Below are 19,902 nucleotides of genomic sequence, written 5' to 3' on the forward strand. Positions count from 1 at the left end.
CCTACTTGGGTGCTTTAAATGCATAGGAGAGTCGAGTTTAAGGAGGGAGGTGACTAGACCTTTCAAAGAAGAAGAAGGTTATGGGTAGGTGGTTGGTGGAAGCTTAATGCTCTCTCTTTTCTGCTTCTTCTTCTTCTTCTTCTTCTTCTTCTTCTTCTTCTTCTTCTTCCTCTCTCTCTCTCTCTCTCTCTCTCTCATATTGTATTCCTTATAGGCACCAGGGTTCTAGATTTTCTTGCTCAAATTTGTGGATATGGCACACAAAGATATAGGGTCAAAACTCAAATGGTAACTAATCATAAATAGATCTTGCCATCCCCCATATGGTGACGAAAATATTATAGGCTAAGAGAAACTCAATCATAAGACAAAGAACTTGAAGTAAGAGACATGGAGAATTATACTGAATTATTATTGCAAACCAAAGTTGTAAAGTGATGGCATCTGCCAACACTTAAACTATGACAAGGGGATTTGATGGTGACCTACATAGACTTTATAGAGAGGATATCATCATGCACATATAATAAGGGTGCACGCTTTGACAAGGATATCTGATGGTGATCTACATAGAATCTATAGAGAGGAGATCATGAACATATAAGGGTGCACTACTGCAGTGAAGATACAAGCTTGCATGTTTGTTTATCTACATGTTGTGTAGGAGGTTTTGTGTAGAGCTCTGTTTTGAACATGTACATACAGTTCCATGCTTTTGGTCTCTATAAAAGAAAGTTATACATGCAGAATAATTCCATGGAGGCTACGATATAATGTATATCTCTATCTTGAGCAATATATAACATCCGTATAGTTTATCCACAAAAACTATATCTAGTTCATGATGAGGATTGTACAGTCCAGTCTTGGATGCTGCTCATTTAAACACACCAATTCTATTAAATTCAAAAGTTTCATCAATACACTTATTTTGCTTCTTGGTTTTAAATTCTTCATCATAATTTTAATTTTTTATTTGTTAAAATAATCCATGTTAGGTCTACGCATGCTAATTCCAGAATAAATATTATGCTGATTTTAAAATTCTCAAAATTTACAGCACCTTCATGTGTTTTTCTTGTTGGGTTCTTCTCGGTATTTACTTTGTTATTTTATAAGGTTTATTATCTTCGATATTTGTTTTGTTGTTTTATAAGGTTTATTATATTTGGTATTTGTTTTGTTGTTTTATGTCATTTTGGACTTAAATGTAATTTGTGGCTAAAGTTGCATGAATTAATTAGTACATAAAATTTGTTGAATAGTATATTATAACAAAATATTATGTGGACGCAACTTTAAAATGATATGTTTCAAACAGGTATGTGTAAATACACTAAGAAGTATTATTGATTGATTCATTGAAATCAGAGTCAGATCCAAAATAGAAACAAATTTCATCAAATCTACACACGGAATGCATTTTGTTGACCATGCATTTTCATATCCATCTACCCTAACCCCGCTTTTCTTCTCTCTCTCTCTCTCTCTCTCTCTCTCTCTCTCTCTCTCTCTCTCTCTCTCTCTCTTGTATGGGGTAGTGCTAGTTTGGGATAGGGGGATGGGGATGCATGTTGAGGTAGCGGGATTGGAATGCATGTATGTTGTTATTATGACTAAAAAATTAATTTATTTACTTATTTTAGTTTTGTTATTATTGGAGTGTGTGTTAGCAACATGTTATTATTCTTGTTTATGTTAGGCTTTTTTGATTCGTGGTGGTAAGAGATTAAGTTTGTACTTAGATCTTTACCTTTTGTTCAAGTCAAGAGATTACCTTAGCCTTGCCAAGTTATGTGTCATTGGGCCTTGCCTTAGAGTAGCTGTAATGTAACTCTTGAATATAACTCCTAGATATGGGTGTGTTAGCTCTCGTTTGCTACACTAGAATTCTTCTTTTTCAATGGGGTGAAGGAAGATCTCCCTATGCCTAGATGGAGGTAAAAAGAGATAGTCTTTGTGATGCTTCTCTAGGCGAGGAATAAGGAAGTGTATGATCTCTCTCTCTCTCTCTCTCTCTCTCTCTCTCCATGTTTTTTGTACTATAAAACATAAATAAAGTGAATTTTTTTGTTATTATTGTTATTTTGGTATGCCAAATGGCCTTCATTTACGAGGTGTTGGTGCAACTATGAGTTTTTTTAAACTTTTTTTTTTGGATACATGATGCATGCATTTGGCGATGCAACCAACCATTTATTTTTTATTTTTTATTTTTTTAGTACATGCCATGTGGCACACATGGCCTGTGTTGCCACATGGCGATGTAACCAAAATTTATTTTTGGCTTTTTTAACATGTGAGCATGCCACAGCTCTATGCCACACTACAAAACAGGCCAGGCCCACACCGACGGCGCCGATGTCTTTGAACTAGAATTTCATTTACTTTGGGGACATGTCTTATCGGTTTCCATGTTGGAGCTTCTATCGGTATGAGAACATCACGGGAAGTCGAAGAATGCATTGGAAGCTTTAAATATATCATCGTTGTATAGATAAATATGAATCAAAAAACATGATTTATATTATGCCATATTTCTATTTCACGATCGTGGTATATACTTAATGTGCTATATAATTCACTAGAGCCTGGCAGCCCTTCGGGCTCGATTGAATTTGGTACACGTCTGCTGGGAGTGAAGGCCCCGGAAGTGAAGGCCCACATAGAAGTTCAAGAGGTAATAGCACAGGCCTTGGTTTAGGAGTGAAGACACGGATGAGAGCCCACATGGGAGCGGGAGCCAATGTTAAGGATCATGGTCACATTTACATACTATGAACATGTTATGCCATGATATTGCTATATTACGAATGTGTTATGCCATGATACTACTATAGAAGCCCGGATGTGCTATATCATGATAATGCTCCAAAGAGAAGCATGAATGTGTTATTTCACGATAGTGCTACATAGAGAGAAGCATGAATGTGCTATATCACAATATTGTTACATAGAGAAGTATGAACGTGCTATATTTATATCACGATAGTGCTACAAAGAGAAGCATGAACATGCTATATGACGATAGTGTTACAAAAGCATGAATGTACTATATCACTATAGTGCTAAAAAGCGTAAATGTACTATACCATGATAATGCTACAAAAGCATGAAAGTGCATACCATGATAGTGCTATATCACTATAGTAGTAAAACACAAACGTGCTATATCACAATCGTTATATACCACATGCTAGTGGTCGGCTATGAGAAGAGAGCCACAACGTGTTGAATAAAATCTCTAGCATGATGGAATTGGTGACCGATCTGCACACCTAGCTCATGCACGATGGTGAAGGGGAGCATCTCCAATCCACGAGGTGTCCGAAGTGCAGGGGGGAGATTCCTAGCTTGCTCTCCATCGAGTCTCCTAGCCTGGTCTTGAAGCCTGCCTACACCATGGCCACAACACCAGGTCGACGATCATGATAATCTACCTTAAGGCCCAACACGAACTCTGCATATAACGGCTATGCAAATTAGATCAGAATCTCATGATGATGGGTCAGAGCACCATAATACGCCACATATCGTGGTAGAATGTGGGATGCCATAGCTGCATGGGTGCACCAAGTGGCCTTGCAGTCGTGGCTTGCCCATCCTCACGAACAAACATCTCTAATGTCTTCTCTTTGATAGAGGTTAGTCGGGATACCTCTCGATAAGACAAGCTGCGATGTACTCATCCACCGTGATGCGTCTCTAGCCATGCTATCAAAGACTCAACGTCGTCAAGGAAACACAGAGTCTCCATCATGCTCTCTAATGATGCAACAAGATGCATGGTGGAGGGATGTGGATCTCTCTATCCTCCGTAGAGTTGATTGCATGAAGCCTCAAAGAGCACGACCATCTCGGGATGGTCTCTCGACATGCCTCCCGGACCATGATAAAAATTGTGGGGTACCACATAACCGAAAGGTCGTCTCTCTCTCTCTCTCTCTCTCTCTCTCTCTCTCTCTCTCTCTCTCTAATTCTCAATAGTTTTGTATCACCCAAGTGAGATGACTTTGTTTTGTTTCTATTTTATTTTGCGTTTGATGATGATACATGCCAAAAACCTCTCCCATTTTCTATCTTTATCTTACCACTCGCTTCTCTAATGTTCCATGTTTCTTGGTATTCCATGATGGGATTCCACTGATAATGTTGTATCACCCAAGTGAGATGACTTTTTCTTGTTTCTATTTTAGTTTCCGTATTTCGTTGAGATACGTCCATTGGATCTTTGGTACATGTTCTCTCCCTCTTAATCTCTCTCTCTCTCTCTCTCTCTCTCTCTCTCTCTCTCTCTCTCTCACACACACACACACACCCCTCACTCTTCTCATGTTCCATGTTTCTTGGTATCCAAAAGGCATTAGAGTTATTTGCTAAGGTTGGAAATCTTTGTTTTATATGCAAAAATTAAACCATTGATTTGCGTCCCTTGATGGCCTCTCATAGCAACCTTCACGGTCTCTCATCGCAACCGCCTCCTTGTCTCTCATTCGTGCAGGGTAGCATGGGCAATCCTTCTCTCATTCTTTCTCTTATTCATGCAAGGTAATGTGGAGAGCCAAGGATGAAGTGAGGAGAAGGGCTGTCGAGGAGGGGTCTCTCTCTCCCTCTCTCCCCTAAACATTGAGTTCTACTATGCTAACAAGTGCGGCGAGCCCTCATACTAATAAGAACCCAAAATAATTTTTTAAACTAATTAATTAGTTGGTGTGTGAGGGTTTTTTGCAAGGTCAAAAATGGAAAAGGTGTTGGGGTCTACATGCGTCTATTTCTTCTCACTTTCTCCATTACTTTCTATTTGTTCCCTGCTTTTGACTATGCTATGTGCGCGCTCTCTTAAGGGTTTTTTGCAAGGTCAAAAATGGAAAAGATGTTTGGGTCTACATCGTGTATTTCTTCTCACTTTCTCCATTACTTTCTATTTGTTCCCTGCTTTTGACTATGCTCTCTCTCTCTCTCTCACACACAGTTTGGAACGAGGACAAGTTGGCGCAAAAAGAGGAGGGGTTCATGGGAAGATTGATGTTGCAGGGATGGCTGGAAAACGGGCCAAGAAGGAGAGTGTTCTCCAAGGATTCCTAGAGAACGGAGGATCGTGTTGCAGTTACATAAAGCAGGTTCTCTCTCTCTCTCTCTCTCTCTCTCTCTCTCTCTCTCTCTCTCTCTCTCTCACACCTACTTCATTGCATAGGCAGCCAACCAGTATGAAGAAAGATGTTTGAGGGCCATGGCCAAAGCCAGGAGCGGGTTAATTGCGAGGCGGTTGCCAGTGAGGTAGACGGTGAGGTGGCGATTGGAGCTAGTCTCAACCATACTTTTTGCTAAGGTCCTGGGCATTGATTAATTAATGCCCATGTACAAGGGAATTAATTATTACATTAATAGGGGAAATAGGGGCCTAGAATGAGTAATAAAGAAAATTAATTAATTAATGAGAGGAAGAAAAGACTATAAAATCGGCTCCACTAAGGTTATTTTCTTCAGAACGTCAGCATTGGCAATGGTTTTAAAAAAAGTTGACCTTTCGAACCATGCATTGCTAAAATTTGAAACCTTCAAAGGGCAAAGACGCCTCCAAGCCTTCTAGACGCCTCCAAGCCTTCTAGAGAAAGGCTCTTCTAAAATTGGGTTCCAGATAGAAGGCCATCAATCCAATTTTTTTAAAATCCAAAATTTTTAAAATTTTCATATATAGATATGCAAGGTTTGTTAAGCAACTAATCACACCAATAGGGACTCACATGAGAGAAAGAGACTCACATGAGAGAGAGAGTTCATGGTCGCCTGAGAGAAAGCGAGAACTGGAGAAAGAGAGCAGTATTGCAGATGCTCGTGAAGAAGATTAATCCATCTCTTCTGTAGATAATAATGCCTGAAATGACCAGCCGTGGTGACCCATGCTTTAAGGGTTTCTCCTCTTTGCATGCATGCCCACTGATCAGGCCAACACATTGCAGGCCTTTCCACCCTCTAAGCACAAGATAAACTAAGTTGTAGATTAGCAACAACAACCCACTTCTCGATAACTCAGGATTTTATTACGTGTCTCGTCATTTGATCGTTGACTTTATCCCCACTCTCACTCTTGGTCGTATATGCCCTCGTGTTGCATTCTACCGACGTTAATACCTCTCTCTCTCTCTCTCTCTCTCTCTCTCTCTCTCTTCCTCCCCCTCTATCTGAGTCTGTCTTTTTGAAGACCCATCCACCCACCCCCACACACATACACCCACACTGACATCATGTCTCACTCCACCAATTTTTTCACATTTGTAACATTCTTAAAACTGTTAACATGCGAGTCACTACTTTTGTTATTGATTTATAGTAATTGAGAAGTTTACAAGCATCAAAGAAGAGGCACGAATTCATTTTGTATCAGAAAATGCAAGATTATTATGTATATTTGTGGCACTCTTGAAAGCATGGAAATACAAAAAGATAAGACAAAAGGGTGGGGCTACCTGGGCAACAGGATCACTCCTCGTGGTGAATAGGTTGTGGGCACAACCAAAGGCGATAGTAGCTCGATCAAGATTACGCGTACGGCAGTACAACGGCTTGGGCGAGATACATAGATAACAAAAGACTTGGGCGAGATACACAGATAACGAAAGATGTGAAATATTTGGGAACTTTAGGGCACTAATATCTCGGACGAGATACACGGCCGCTAACATTGATATTCTCTACCCGAGATAATATTTGAATATAAATCTTTAGAGGAGACACGTTCTAGCCAATCATTTGTTGCGTGAGTTCTTTTCTATTTCCAGTTTCTTGATCGAGATACATAATATTGCTATTCTCTCAAGATTTTTTCATTTTTAATATCTCGCTCGAGACACATAATATTTGAATTTCGAGACACTTTTTTCTTTTTTCATTTCAATATCTAGCCCAAGATACAATATTTTATTTCTGTATCACGCTCGAGATAAAATCATCTTATATTAATAACTCACCTAGGATAAAATCATTAATATAAGTAACTCGTCCAAGATATATTCATCCAATTTAATTTTTCATATCTTACCAAGATATATTAATTCAATTTCATTTTTGATATCGCATCTAAGATATATTAATTCAATTTCTGTATCTTGCTCGAGAAACATTTTCTCATTTACCATATCTCGCCTTAGAAACATTCTCTGATTAATCATATCTTGCCCGAGATATAAATATACATACTGAGTTTGCATAGCACCATGACTAGGCAATCTAGTCAGCAACTCCAGCTATCTTGCTAGGGATACATTGAGATGCTAACTAGATTTCCCAGGATACGTTCAGATGCTAACTAGATTGCCTGATCATGGTGCTAGGTATCTCGCCCAAGATATAGCGTGGTAATTATTCCTGGACCTACGTGGCCGAAATGTCTCACTTTTGTCCAAACTACCCTGAAGTAGCCAACTTATCATGCTACTTCCCATACATCACTGTGATTTGATGCTCTTAAATCCCGACTCATCGTAGGTGACTAAGAGAGTGACATCCAAAGGTAATAGCTTGATGCTCTCGAAAAGATTTGCGAGAATGTCTCACAATTCTTCATTAATGACAATCCTGCGAGACGAACCTAGTGTACTGGAATTTGTTGGTGGTATGGCCATAGCAGGAAAGTACATGCAGTCGGTGTGGATGTAGACAGCTCCTTAATCTTGCAAAAGGATTGATAAACATCACAGTGAGGGACGATGGAGAGAAAGGGAAGAAGAAAAAGCATAGTAAGGGAAGATGGAGAGAAAGGGAGGGAGAAAAATAGTATACAGAAAAGACAAGAGGGAGTGTGTTTCTGTGATGCAATCCTATAGGTCATCAAGTTACTACATCTTGATTCTCACAAAAAATGGCAACCATACCACCATGATGGAGAGAGAGAGAGAGAGAGAGAGAGAGAGAGAGAGAGAGAGAGAGAGAGAGAGAGAGAGAATACCTACTCCAAAGGACATAAACTACCCAATGCATTAACATCTATGTACACCGCATTGGTCATATAGGGCATACTAGGAGAATGGGGATAACAGCTAGATTCTTAACTAATAAGAACATCTTGCTTATTACAAAACATCTGGTTGAGCTAATTGGAGGAATACAACCAATAGGTCCCATAATGGCTTGTTGAGTATGTTAATATGGAGAGTCATGGGCAGGGTGGTGGGAGAACAAGTGAAAAATTTAGAGTTTGGCCTCAGATTTGGTGGCTTGTTGAGTATGTTACCAGGGAGAGTCATGGGCAAGGTGGTGGGAGAACAAGTGAAAAATTTAGAGATTGGCCTCATTTTTGCGGCAGAGACTATCTCACTGAAGTAACATAAGGTAGTGTCACTCGGTTATATGGTTGGTGGCTTATGATATAGAGACTATTGCAGTAAGAGAGAGTGAAGGAATATAAGCTACTCCCAATCGGTTATATGGTTGGTGGCTTATCATTATAGCTGGTGTCTTATCATAAGCCACTAGCCATATAACTGAGTGATAGCAATTTATGTTGCTTCACCCCCTCCTACTGGTGTGATGTATGCCTTTCTCAATAGCTAAGGGTGGTGTATGCCTTTCTCAATAGCTCAGGGTGGTGTATGCCTTATGTTTCTTCACCCCTCTTACTGGGTGGTGTATGTCTTTGTAGTAGAAGGGTGGTGTATGCCTTTTTCACTCGCTAAGGGTGGTATATACCTTTCTTAGCGAGTGGGTGGTGTATGTCTTTGTAGTAGAAGGGTGTAGAAGGGTGGTGTATGCCTTTCTCACTCGCTAAGGGTGGTATATACCTTTCTTAGCGAGTGGGTGGTGTATGCCTTTCTCACTCGCTAAGGGTGGTGTATGTCTTTGTAGTAGAAGGGTGGTGTATGCCTTTCTCACTCGCTAAGGGTGGTATATACCTTTCTTAGCAAGTGGGTGTGGCGTATGTCTTTGTAGTAGAAGGGTCGTGTATGCCATTCTCACTCGCTAAGAGTGGTATATACGTTTCTTACTTACTAAGTATGTGCCTGCTCTAGAGGGCTACTACTCACCTTTCCTTTGCTACTACTGAGAGTAAAGGGTAACCTGCCAATACACAAACCATAATCATGGTTAGATACCATGATAGTGGTATTAAAAACTATACCTCAAAAAGAGGGGGGGAACCGTGTTAGTGATGTGAAAACACACTGAGGAAGAGAGAGATTGAGATAGAGAGGGAAGAGCATACCTATGGTTGGGATATAATGGGAAGCTCCGTCCTTCCTACAAAAGACCATACCTTAGTTAAAGAGACAGACATATAGAGAGGGAAAGATGGAGGGAGAGAGACAGATAGACAAACAGTGGGCAACTCCATCCTTCCTTTAAATGAAAATAGGTTCACATAATATCTAGATATTTATACATGCTTGATATCATTGCTTATGTCATGTAGAAGGAACTAACAAGGTTATAAAAGCATTGTACTTGTTGGTGTATCTATATCACATCAATCAAGCTTTCCATTGTATGAACACTCATTGGTTCTCACAGTCTTGAGTTTACATCTCTCTCTCTCTCTCTCTCTCTCTCTCTCTCTCATCCACTCTCCACCGTGGAGCTCCACCCACCTTATCTATAGGCTTGCAATCCTTCAAAGCTCTTATTACTTCTTTGTAGTGCTTGCGAGATGAGGGCAATTCTAGACCATGAGGCCTCATGTTGTGATCTAGAAGAAACATGACATGTGGTGGAAATTTGAAGGCTAGACTTGGTATTTCTCACACAAGTCCTTATGCTATACACACCTAAGGTGGCCAGACAAGTGCAATTCGCTTACGCTTCTTTAACGACATCCCTTCTGGTTACACTGGCGAGGATAGGTGGATTCGGTAACCGATTTGTTCTGATTCTTACAACTGTACCTGTTGACATGGCCAATAAGTGTCAACTCAGTACTTTGAACAAATGCATGCTGCCCACACACGGAAAGAAGCACATGACCTACTTAAATGCTAGGCTCAAGAAGAAGCTAAAGCTAGAGTTACAAAAGCCAAGGAGCGTCGCAAGGCTTCGGTGTTGACCTTACAATTGGCTACTGATGAACAATATGTCGATCCTTTCAATATTCACGTGTGTCTTCATCTTCATGAGACTACCTACTTTGTCTCTGCCTTAATTGACTCTGGTGTAGATTATAATGTTCTCTCATTTGACACATGGGTTGCCCTGGGACAACCAACACTTGTGCACATTTCTATTGACTTACAAAGCTTCTCAGGTGAAGATAACCCTATAGAGGAAAAATGTGTCATTAATGAGTACTTTAGCCCACCTCAACAACCCCTGGCCCTATACTGCATAGATTATTTTCACAAACAAAGATTATGGCCCAAATGAGAACCTGCAGGCAAAGATCATGGCCACACACATGCTCCCAAAAGTGGTATACCATGCTGCAAGATGGACATAGCTACCACCTCCATCTCATGGCATCTCAGAAAGTATCCAAGCTAGGGACAAAGTACCACATTTTTACTTTCAATTTTGAGGAACCTAGGCTAAGAAGAAGAAAACTAGGGTACTAATCACTTTCTTGACAAGAACAAGGAACAATGAGAGTAGCACATGCACAAACTACTCTAGGCAATGAGTAACAAGGAAGGACTTTTTAGATGACCTTGCAAGATGATGAAATGATTTTCAATGACATTGTGGGAAAGATACCACCACCTTCTAAAGTAGGTGACAAAGCCATAAAACACCCTTTTAGGAAATTTAGAAAAATACGGATGATTTGGGACCGATTTGGAGGGCTCCATATGCCCTAAATCCCATAAATTTTGGAAAAAATTCATTTAATTTGGGACTTTGCCAATTGCACATAGGATTTGTAATAATTCATATCTATAAGCAAAGAGATGTCTTCTCATGAGTAATGGTGGTGTTAATAAACACCTTTTATGGTACTATATAAATTGATGGTGGTCTTTGATTAAGGTGTTGATGACTAGCATTTATAGATGACCATCATTACCTGCATAATGATTTAAAAAAACCATGTGAGACAAATTTCACAACATTACTTCAATTTGCGAACAAGAAATTATGGGAAGTGCAAATATTCATTTTGATGACAAAAAAGGAAATAGAAATATTCATTTTGATGACAAAAAAGGAAATAGAAAGGAATGTTAAGACAAAATCATATCATATATTCCGACAATATAGATTGTGCAATCTAGAAAATGTATGACAATCCATATAACCTTCTTGAAGCCTTGAGGAGACCCCATGGCCATACGGTCATAGACCCACAATCTGAATACCACTAATGTTCAATTACTACCAAAGATTGCTTGTACTTTATCAATTACATTGGAAGGGATTTTAACTTTTTTATGGAATCTTATTGCCTCTTGGAATCCATGACCAAACCACTGCATCAACAAGCTCCCAACGCTTTTACCAGCGATCATCATACAACTCGGCTATTGTTGGGTTTTTCTTCCTGTGATTTGGTGCCCAGTATTGAATCAAAACCTTTTTATAGTTAGGGAATGATCTATCCATGTCCACATATTGACTGCACAACTCCTAGCCATATTGGCTACTCAAGCTCCCTTGGCCTTACAAGGAGAAAGTCCGCTTTTCTCACATCAATGTGTGTAGTATATACATCCTTTGGTCTTCCTTTATGAGGACCATAATAATTTTTGTTCCACTCCTCATATCCCTGAAACGCTTCTAACTCTTCTTCTATCAGTTCCATATGATGGGTTCCCTCAGTCTCTGGCCAAAAACCTATGTACATCCCAACACACTTATTGGTTGGATTTTGTAGTTCATCAACCAAAGTTCTTCTAGTATTTTATGATTGTCTCGATGTATTATGTACATGCTACTTCCTTTCCCTTCTTTTGTGACCACTTCTGCCAAAATTCTAGATAGTCCCTCAACCCATGATCCACGTATTGGCTATCTCTCACATAATCGGCATAGGCAACATATTAGGGCAATCAGTTGGTAGCATTGGTTTTCCTTCAATGTCTCTCTTCCAAAGCTCAATTCCTCCTCATTTTGGCAACCACTCAAGTTATTTTGGGTGAATTTTGTACTGCATTATTGGAATTTCACCTTGCATAAAAAATCAAAATTGCAATGGTTTTGAGTGTCCCACTAGAGTGTCTTTCCCATCGCAAAGATAGCCATCAACAAAGGTTTTGAAGTTTGGAACTTGTGTAAGAAAAAAAGGTGTTGGTGATGAGCTCCCACATTGCCTGAATGTATCCATTAAATGCGCAAATGTGAATGTCATACCGGTTCACAACTTCTTTGAAAATATGCTAAACATTGCATCTATGTCCTCATGTGTATGACCCACCATCAAGAAGCCTATATGCACCGTTTTGAAAACCCCTCTAGCTACTAACAAAGACAAGTAAGCAAACAAATAACGGTTTCATTCTCTGTTGCACAATTATCCATTGGAGTAAAAGATTCTCTAGCAATTTGTAAAAATATATAGGTGTGGGGATTTGAAGAAAGATCATTTGATATTGAAGCTATGGGTTAAGGACTTGGAGTAATATCATTATGACCATTTGGGATGGGTTGAGGACTTGGAGAAACCACATTAGGGCCTTAAGCAATGGTTTGAGGACCTAGATTCTCCTCAATAGCTCTTGTGGAATTTTTAGTTGCGGTGATAATGTTCCTCATGCCTTGCATTTTGTAGTGATGATCAAGAGCCTTTCTTGAGTTCAATGCTTTGAACAATGTGATTTCACACTTTGGCATACCATCATTGCATAAGTCCCCTAGTGCATGCGCATCAATCCTTTCAAAGTTGTGTAAGCACATTACAAGAGAGTCAACAAGTGTGGCATTGGCGTCCAAGGGCCCCACAAACCGTTCAACGAAAAATGACCATATTGTCCTTGTCCATGTCCATGAGTTATCATATCAGTTAAGGATACCTGTAATTGTGGTGCACTATCATACTCCTTTGACTTCACATGCAACTTGGGTATTGTTATCTTCTCTTGGTCCATCTTATCATGATTAATGCACAAATATTTTTGCGATTGCATTTGTGAAAACTTTTGCCATGTGTAGTATACATGTGTGCAGCTTTGTTGTTGTGCAACATGTGCAGTCTTCGTTCTTCAATGAGGATCTCATGCACTTCATTATCCTTTGTTGATGCTAAATGAGACTTAATTCTACTACAAGTACTGCACTTAGAGAACTTAATTGTCTTTGACAAGGTCACATGCTTGAACTCTGTATTCCAAATCCTATTGAAGGTCAAAGACATTGGCTTATATTTGAGTTGCTTAAGTGACGTGTTAACCTCATATATAATGTCAACTTGCTATGTATCAGCAGGTATCACACACAGGGTCTCCCTGGTGCCATCAAGCATTATTTTACTCTTATATGGCATTCTCTCATAGCAATTCTCCACAAAAGTTTGTATGATTTCCCTTCCCATTTTTGTGTGGTCTCGCCCCTTTCTTATAAGTCCTGCATGCATTACCATGCATGCAACAATGTACACCACTCTCAAACTATTCCTTGTATTGATAAAGTGATGTTTTTGAAATGCCATGTATTTCGTACCAAGATTTGCAACACACCTCCTCGCCATACAATGAAAACACATATTCCATCATCCCAAATGGGTTTTTGCGCTGACACATTGAGAGTGTCATATACATAGTCCATTATTTTTTGTAGGTTTTGACTCCAAAAGTCTTTGCGCAAAAAAGCTTGAATATTATCACGATTTGCACATCGACAACATCTTTGCTTATAACAATCGATTAGTAGATACCAATTGTATAGCTTCGAATGACACCTTTTTGCTTTTATTAGATGAAAACAGAGCTATATTTGGATTTCTTTGATTGAAGAAATACTTTCGAGTGGCTCTACCAAGGCAACATGATCAATGTGCATCTCATCAGTGTCATTCAAATTATGCAAGTCCTCATATTGTAAGAAAGTCGACTCAAGGCTATCAAAGTGACTTGTTTGATTAGCCACTTGACAAGACTAATGCTGCCGATATCATCCATGGGGGTGTAATCATCACCACTTACTATCACTATCTCAACACCAACTCCTATGCTATTCTCACTCAATACATCAAAGTTCACTGAATCATGTGGATAAACATACATGATAACTCCCTCTCCCAACTTCTTCAACTTGCCCTCATCCCATAATTGAACTCTTTTGTCCTTCCAAGCCTCTCGATAGCTAAACCCATTGAATACTGCAACATGTGTTTCACCTGTCACATTTTCCCCTGATATATGAGTCTCACCCCTTTGCATAACATGCACATGTTGTAATGACCCAATACTCCACTTGTTGACAATACTATGAAATGCTTCCTAGATCCTCATAGCATCCATTGTTGGAAAAACTAAGATTGCATCATTTTCCAAACACACCTCAATCACAACTAATACATTGCCTTCCCCAGTTAGCACACCTGTATAGAAACCACATGGATTCGTCACACACACAATACCGATAGCAACTAGTCTACCGCCCCATCAGCATACATGTTTACTATGTCCCCGCCTGTGAAGTCCATCTCTACAATTGAAAATTAAATGGTAAGCCTAGGAGAACCCAACACATCAAAAAAGAAGAGAGCGATGAGTTGGCCACGGGCAACTTTGCTAGAGACCCCAGAGGCCACATGGCTGAAGAACACCCCATGGCTAGATGGCCATAGGCCACACCCACTAGTTACCCATGACTTTATTGCTTGAAGAGACCCCGTGGTGGCCACATAGTCATAGGCCCCACTCACTAGTGACCCCAAGACTCCATTGCTTAAAAAGACCCCATGCGCATGTGACCATATGAAAATTTTCACCCCAAGACTACATGGCTTGAGGTGACCCCATGGCTGCATGGTATTAGGCCTCACCCACCTAGAATCCATGGCCTGAGTAGACCTACAACCACATGGTCATAGGCCTCACTCACTAGTGAACCCCATGGCCTGAGTAGACCTACAACCACATGGTCATAGGCCTCACTAGTGAACCCCATGGCCACATGGCCATAGGACTTTATAGTGAACCCCATGGCCACATGACCATACTAATTGCTTGTTGCTAGTGGTCCCACAACTACATGGCTTAAGGTGGCTCCATGGCCGGAGGAGACCTCATGGCTAGAGGAGACCCTAGAGCCACATGGTCATAGGCCTTCACTCACTACACATGGCCATAAGACTTACATAGTGTCCACATGGCCGCCATAACATAAGGTGACACAAAATTTTCCTTGAGGCCTTGAGGAGACCCCATGGCTACATGGTCATAAGCCACACCAACCAGTAACTCCAATGATTTTTGGGAAGACCCCACTTACTAGTGACCCCTAAGGCTACATGACTTGAGTAGACTCCATGGCCACACGATCATAGGCCTCACTTGCTAATCTACATAAGACTCCGTGGGCTGGTAGAAGCCCCCTTGGCAAAATGGTCATAGACCCCACTCAATGGTGACCTCCAAGACTTCTATGGCCAAATGGCCATAGGCCCACTCACTAGTGACTACAAGACCACGTGCCTTGAGAAGACACTATGGGCAAACAGTCATAGGTCTCACTCAATAGTGCCCCAAGACTCCATGGCTTGAGATGACCCTATGGCCACATGGTCATAGGCCTTACGAGTGAACCCCCCCCATAGCTACTATGACACAAGGAGACACACACTATTAAGGAAACCCCATGGCCACACGACCATAAGCATTAATCAATAGCACCCAAAAAGACTCAATAGCCTTAAGCCTTAATCCTTGAGGAGACCCTATGGCCAAATGGCCATAGGCCTTAATTCTTACAGCCCTTTGACCAAATGGTTGTTGTAAGGTCATAGGCCTCACTCACCCCCTATTCACATTGATGACATAAAGAGGACAACACAAAAGGTTAATTTGGGACCCTAAGATAGTACAGCCATAGGTATCCTTGACCATAAATCCTACCAAATGTATTTTAATCTAATTTAGTTAAGCTTAAAAAATTAAAAAGCTCAATTTTAGGTTCTAGGGATTTATTGGTGCAATTTTTAAGTGGTAAAGTTTTCAGTGCATTTTTTAGCTTTTGTATTGGTACAGATTATTAGTGAACCTATTAAAGGGGACATTTTGTGGGAATGTGTTTTAGCATAAGGGCATTTAGCTTGTGAATTTTATAAAGTTTTGAGACTAAAAAATAGACGCATTTTTCTCATTTTTGACGATTGTAGAGGGCTATTTGAGGGCTAGAGTTGAAGATGGATTGATTTGTCTATAAAGCCTGATTAAAGATGAGAGAATTGTGTGTCTGCTCTTGCAAATCACCCAATTATTGTCTGTCCGACCAGTTTCCCACATGTAAACCTTAATAAAAAAGATGTGGCTGGGGCCACACGTGAATCCTAATCAAAGAGATGTGGTCTTTTTCTCTCTATTTCTTTCCTCTCACTCACTCTCCCTCTTCTCTCTCCAAGTACACACACACGCGATGCATATACCTCCTCCTCCCCACCTTGTACATCTTGGCCGAAGTCAAACTCTCCATAATAATTCTTAAACTTTACCACTTTGTCTCCAGCCTTGAACTCTTTAGTCCTCCACGGCCTATGATGCACATCCTCTGCAAGAGTCTCATCCTTCCTCATGCTTTCTATATGGGGAACATAACGCTTAGTTTCCATCCTTGTGGAGGCCAAAATATGAGTTGGTTCCATGTGATGGTACTTGGAAGTAAAAAAGCATGCATGTGAGATGGGGTTTGATGTGTAGAAGAAGCAAGGCGAGGAGTAATTGACACCTCATCTCTCTCTTGGTGTCTTGCTGATTTTAGCTTCGTGGAAGCGGCTCCAAGAGGATTCACACGAGGTGGATTCTTAAACATAAGCTCTCCGTCTCTTCTTTCTAGTACGTATCTAGTATTTTTGAGAAAATATAGAGCCATCTCTCTTGGGTTCACATCCAATTGTGTTGCAACTATCTCCAAGGCATCATCCATGAATGTAGCTTACCTTTGTGCATCCAAACTGTACAGTTTCATAGATGGCTACAACGGGCATAACCAACTTAACATAGCACTAAAAAATAGGTTCAAAACCACCTTGAACATAGAGTGGGGAGCATTTATAGTGTTGAGATGCCATTGGATAGGAATTTTGCACTCTAACAAGAAAAGGCATAGGCTACAGCAACAAATGGCCACACACCCTCTTATGGATCCACTCCTATTATGTGATTTGATGTGAAACATAGTACCTATAGTATACACTATATTTAACACTTATCCAATAAGCATGATTGATTTGAAGCCACTTGATGGGTGGTGTACATAGCTTAACACCCTCCATCCCACATACCTCTTCGCTTGCTCTCTTCATCAATTCTAAGGAGCACTCGCTCTATGAGCATGGCCGCCTCTGAGCCTTTCTATAGTTCTTCTTGGTCAAACTTCTGAGAGAGAGAGAAAAACAACCTACGTTTGAGGTCAAGATAAGAAGAGAGAGAACTCGGGTACGCTGTGAACTTAATTTCATTATTCAATATTTTTCTTTTTAACAAGAAGATTTAAATTTTGCATTAAGAGCAACATTAACAACAAAAAAAAAAACCAAGCATAAGCATGGATGAGGAAACACCATTGCAAGAAAAGGAAAAAAAAACAGGGTAGATTTTTTTTGGTTTTTTATTAGTTGATTTTTCATTAATGTTAATTTTTTTGTTAGTAATTTGAAAGTTTGTTTAATCGAGTTGATTAATGTTAATAAATTCTATTTAGACTAATTAATTATAGTTAATCAAAAAAATTAATCAAATTATTTAATCAATATTTAAACACTTTAATAAAATAATTAATAAAAGTACTCTAATGTGTGTGTGTGTGTGTGTGTGTATGTGTGTGTGTGTGTGTGAGAGAGAGAGAGAGAGAGAGAGAGAGAGAGAGAGAGAGAGAGAGAGAGAGAGAGAGATGGAATGTGTGTGTGTGCGTGTGGATGTTTCTGTGAGAGAGAGACTACTATGATTTTGAATTTGAATTCAAAGTTCAAAATTTTAAAAATCCCTCTCAAATTTGAAAAATCGTGCTTAAGTTTAACTAATCACTTTGTTGTAATCTGAATTTGAATCAATTTTCAAATATCCCACTTAAATTTAAATTTGAGCAAGAATTTCAAAATTCAAATTTTAAGTATTCCATGGCTTAAGGAGACCCTTACAGCCAAATGGTCATAGACCTCACACAATACTGATCTAAGAAGCACTATCCTTGCCTATGAATTATTTATGCAGCATTGAAGATGAGGAGGAAATGAATACAAGTTTCACAAAACTACCTACACACTAGTGGGGAGACCCTATGGCCAAACGACCATAAGCCTTACTCACTCTAGTGATCCCCCCCAAGACTCCCCCCCAAGACTACAGTCATAGGCCTTGCTCACTGGTGATGCCCAAAACTCCATGGTCTTGGGAGACCCGTGTGGCCAAATAGTCACATAGGCCTCATTCACTATCCATAGCCTCTTGCAAAATATCCCTTCTATCTCACAAATCTTTAACATGCCATTCTAAGTTGGTTGTTTTCTCTTTGATATCTTAAATTGTTTTAGTACTTTTCATTATGCATGTTTGAATTCTCCTTGGACATCAAACAAAGCTAAGTAAACAATATGATCTCAAGGATAGAACCATTTGAATATCTTAGTATAAACCTTAATAATCCTAACTTTTGCAAATCCTTTGTTAGATAAATTTTTTGTTTGTTTTTATCCCTGTACTTAACAAAAATCATGTGAAAGTTTCAATATCATTTATCAAACAAAATGCTAAATCAATTAATCTACAATTCCCATAATGAATCCTAAGAGGAGTCATATAGATATCCTCTTTAATAGAAGTATGACGGTACTTGGATCTTAAATGAATAATAAAAAGGACTTTAGCTCCAGATAGTTGAGCCAACAAATCATAGCAAATATGAGTAAGGAATACATCTACTTAATTCTTACTTTTGAGTCATCTATAGTCCATACAAAGATGAAAATTTGTTTCTTTCTTCTTCTATTCACTTAATCTTTTGGATAGGAGCTTCATAGGTGCACTAAATCACCCACCACGAGAGTTAAGTCCAAGTCCTTACCCTCTTTTGATTACTCTATATCATTTTACAATGGTGCCTTTGGTTTTGGGTAAGGGTTTTGAGTTTGATCTAGTTCCTTCATTTAAAAATTCCGCCTTAGTTCTTTACTTATTTATATACTTCATTGGAAAGCTCCTTGTTGTGAATTGACATTAAATAATTTTTATGAGTTGGCCAGTTAAGATAGTTTTAAATTTCTACCTTTTCAATCTAATATTTGGTTTCGTCTCTCATCCTTTTAATGCTATGAAAATCTAAAAAATTATCTTTAGTGCAACATCTATGAATTCTTTGCACTCATTAGTTCTTTTAAAAGGCTAATTTGGTGCATGCGCATCATGGTTTTGGTCTAATCTACTCTAAAATTAGTGCTTAAAACTTGGTTTGTGATCATGGATCTACTCATCATCATCTTTAGTATCCAAGTAGTGCTTAAAACTTGGGCTAATCTACTCTAAAATTAGTGCTTAAAACTTGGTTTGTGATCATGGATCTACTCATCGTCATCTTTAGCATCCAAGTAATTCTAGTACACCCACTAGTGTGTAGGCAATTTTGTGAAATTTGTATTCATTTCCTCCTCATCTTCAATGCTGCATAAACGATTCATTGGCAAGGATACTGACTCTTTGATGCATAAACAATTCATGGGCAAGGATAGTGCCTCACTCACTACTACTAGTGATCCCCAAGCCTCCATGCCTTGGGGAGACCCTATGGCCAAATGACCATAAGCCTCACTCACTATAGTGATCCCCCAAGACT

This window comes from Cibotium barometz, chromosome 43, assembly GCF_041138505.1.
Source record: "Cibotium barometz isolate CiBa-2024 chromosome 43, ASM4113850v1, whole genome shotgun sequence".
Classification (NCBI taxonomy): Eukaryota; Viridiplantae; Streptophyta; class Polypodiopsida; order Cyatheales; family Cibotiaceae; genus Cibotium; species Cibotium barometz.